The 4,075-nt window shown below is 36.3% G+C and overlaps 1 long non-coding RNA gene across 1 annotated transcript; it reads left to right on the forward strand.

The window, feature by feature from the left end:
* Positions 1-2,799: 2,799 nt before the first annotated feature.
* On the forward strand, positions 2,800-3,755 carry LOC134822054 (uncharacterized). The gene is made up of 2 exons (XR_010161113.1): positions 2,800-2,930; positions 3,219-3,755. It is a non-coding gene; the product is annotated as an uncharacterized LOC134822054 (long non-coding RNA).
* The last annotated feature ends 320 nt before the right edge of the window (positions 3,756-4,075 follow it).

Consider the following 4,075-nt stretch of genomic DNA (forward strand, 5'->3'; position numbering starts at 1 on the left):
TCAGTGTATAAACCTGTCCAATCTAAGAATCTCCAAGACTTTTACCAACAAGACCCTGACAATTGACATATATTTGTCACTTTTGATTGAGTTGATTGGATTTTCGTTTAATAAGATACGGTTTTAGTATAACTTAGTGAGAGATATGATGTGTTGGATGTATGGTTTATAACCAGCTTATGTTGTGGTTTATTTTTTATATGGTATAAAAAAATATCAGTATTATTTATTTACCAAAGCCACGCTTTTTATTTATACAAAAACAGATTAATTCAGGCATTTATAGCTGAAATAATTATAAGCATGTTCTTGAAACAGAATAATGTAAAGTTGTCTCCAATTCAACTCTAAAATAACTACCAATAAAAGCAGTAATCAAGAGTAAAATAATTTACTGAGAATAATATCCATATAATATCCACGCTCGACGTTGTCCAGAGTCATGGTTTATCAGCAAACAAACGGGGGGGGGGGGGGGGTACACTTAATTTATTTATAGTATACCTGATCCCTCACCGCAACAAAGGTGTCTGAAAAGTACCTGCAGATAAGCTTCTGCAGCTGGAGATCCGATTTGAACTGTCTCCTTTTCTGAAGTACTCAGTTTAATCCTGACGCGCGCCACCCAAATGTTCTTATGAGACTGGGACGAAGTTATAGATGGACGAGTTGCTCAGTGTGTTGAGATAAGCCAGTGAGCTGCCATGTCTGGTAGAAGTGAGGTGGAAGTAAATGTTTTTGTGACAGGAAACATGGTCTACTGACTCTGCAGCTATGTTATCTGTAGTGCAGTTAGACTATCTGCAGCTAACTATCTGCTTAGTCTAACTGCTAAAGTCCATTTCTTCAAACATATTTTCAAAATCTTTCTATATTTCCTGTTGGTCTCTGTGCTGACAAAGCAGGGTTTGTACAGATGTTAATTTCGTCGACGGAAATTTCAATCCATAATATTTTTATATTAAATAATATTTATTTTAAAAATTATTGCTATGAGTATAATAGTACTTGATTCTTTATTTATAAGGTTGATAATAATTCTATCTGAGGCGAGTAAATTCTATAATTGTTTATTCTTTGCAGACATGTCGACCGCACTTGTAGTCACATTCCTTATTAAAGTGATTTCAGTACAAGCATGGAGTGACATTCCTCCAGAGGTGCCTCCCAGACCGTATTCTTCCCCACCTGATCCTTCTCAGCCAGCCAATAATGAAGAGTCAGATTTTATAGTATGCTTTAGAATTGACCTGGCAAAAAACCCCGATAAAGGTCATCTAAACATGTTCATTACAACAGGAGCACTTCAATGCTGGCTGTATTGCAAATATAACTTCAAATGCCACAGTCTCTCCTTTAAAATGTTAAACAGTACTTGTTCCTTATTCAACGGAGAGAGCATCCAAATCAACCGTGAAGTTGAGAAAGGCTTTTCCGTCACACTTGAAAAGGACTGCATGGAATTTTCAAAGAAAACATCTTTAGGAGCTAGTATAACAGATATAATATTACTTCTCAGCATATCCGGGGTAGGGTTTCTGATAGAGCAAGCATTAGTTCAGATAACTTGTCTGACCAAGGGCAAATCTCTAAGAGCGAAGCCAGAAGATGATTTCAGCTATAGTTTGAAGTGGAAACCTTGCAAAGAAGGAAGCAAATGGGTTCTGAAAGATCCAGAACGTCAAGATCTTAAAGTGGAAGGAGTCGATCTTTATCAAATCTCTCCAGCAGATGAGTTGGACCTGTGTCTAGATGTTCTCGTTGCTGAGGACGGAATAAAGATGGCAATATTATCAACATGTCGATCAATTTTACCTAAAGAAAAAGATCCGCAGTTGGTTTTTGTGAGAATTGAACAGATAATTAAATACCAGGACTTACACTCGATCTACTCAGCATCTGGAAGTGAGAAAAGTTTAGACGTACTTTTCACCGGAAGGAACTTTAACACTTTAGCCAAGTCACTTTTGGGAATATCGTTTAGAGTTCCCTCTTTCTACCAAAAAGAAGTCATCCTGTCCCCTGTCTCAGTACTCTACTCCACACGGAGTTATAAGAAACAAAGAAAAGGTCCCCTTTGTTCTTCCAGGATACCAAGTAGAGATACAGTGCGACTAGGGTTACGGAGTGAAAAACCGGGAATTACACATTAACGCAAACTTTAGTTTGTTCCGAAGACGCAAAACCTCAACTATGCACGAAGTCGAGTCGAGTCAGAAACAAAGAAAACAGAAAAGAAGATTTGTGCCATTTGTTCTTAACAGTGGGGATTGTCAGCACAATAATTGCAGTGATGTTACTGGTGATGTTATTAAGGAAAAAAAGGCAGCAGAAAAAGACTTCAACTAAACTTTTAGAATTGTTTCTACTTTCTAATGAGATTATGTTGGTAACTGTGCGAATGTGTTACAATTTCTTTTCTCTAATATTCCAAACAAACTTTTTTTAACCAGATCGGTTTAAACCTTTTATTCAAAAACAAACTCACAGCATTGACATAACAAATATTCTTTTCTCATTCTATGACGAGGTTTTCAAAATTGTCAAATCAATTTTCCGCATTTGGTAAAGTTGTAAAAATTCATAGAGCTGAAGACGATTTACACATGTATTTTGAAAGCTCCTGCTAAAAACAATCTTTTCGTATCACCTGAATGTTTTAAATAATCCCCCAGCCCCCCCCCCCCTCCAAAATGTATATATATTGTATTCTGAAACATGCAAAATGTTGATTGTAGTATTGCCCGTCTCTCTCTAAGATTAAAGTATTGTATAAGGATTATAATCATAATGTTTTCTTACTCCTTCCCAAATTTCAGCCCTGGTCAGAAGTCTCCACTGCTGCTAAACACTTCATACAATCTCTGATTTGCAAGGACCCAAAAGCGAGGCTAACGGCTGAGGAGGCTCTACTTCATCCATGGATCCAGGTTAGATATTACATAAAAATAACCTAATTATAATCTACAATATCATTACTTTTTGTAATGCCAGAGCACAAGAATTTAGTTTTTCTTACTGGGCCGCGCTCAGCCTGTCATTCCGGCGAATCTCTATGATTATGAACATAAATATAATAGCCTGAGGTCCCCAGGTAAAGTTTTTCGTGTCCCCTGTCAGTGACCGTCGTGACATGATTTGAGTGAGGACGATTGCAATGATTGTTATACATATTTTGCAATGATTATATTCTATTTTATCAAACAAAACACTTTCAGGAGTCTATATTCTACACAAGGTGTATTAATTTACACAACACAGTCAGCTCCAATATTCTTCGACAACGATCTATGAAGGCGATATTGAGGATGTCAGTTGATAATCATTCAGATACAACTAAACTCCTATCAAATTGAAATTGGAAGAGCACTAAGACAAAATAAATACCAGATACAATTATTTCCCATTTTCAGATTCTTGAACATAATTGAGAACAGTTTCGAGTAAGTGAGTGAAACTTTCCATTGCATGATTTAGACGTGTGTGTAGCGCGCAATAACTAATAATGAGGTTTTGCGCACGCGCGTATAATATATATGGTCCGGCCGGTATATAACGTATATATATGTGTGTATGCACGTACGTTTATGTACCGCCACTTCACCGGGCGATTTCTTTTTGGATCTACTCCAATGTCAAATGTCGCTGTTCCTATTATATACATATTGTATTTTGGCTGTAATTAACATTAGTAAATTAATATTTCATCTAAATATTGAATATTACAATAATCTGTAACCATCCATCCTCTTACTAACTTACTTTTATATTTTATCACTTGACTTTTACGACAGCATTTAAATTCAAAGAATATTAACAAGAATTGCGCCGGTTAGCGGACGCTAGATTTCCATCAACCGTAGTGATTGCCATGCCTTTTAAAATTTGAAATTAAAATTAACGATAGTTTCATGTTGGTCAAAATATTAAATAATGGTTCTTTATTCACCATTCTTGGGGCGCTACGGAACATAAAGTGGAGGGTTGCCATTGTCAATAGTCAAATTTAAAAAGTTAAATGACCGGACACCGTAGCCTGCACCTGTGTGGTGATATGCAGATAAAAGTCGTGAAA

The sequence above is a fragment of the Bolinopsis microptera genome, chromosome 1 (genome assembly GCF_026151205.1).
Source record: "Bolinopsis microptera isolate Bmic1 chromosome 1, MBARI_Bmic_1.0, whole genome shotgun sequence".
NCBI classification, from domain to species: Eukaryota; Metazoa; Ctenophora; class Tentaculata; order Lobata; family Bolinopsidae; genus Bolinopsis; species Bolinopsis microptera.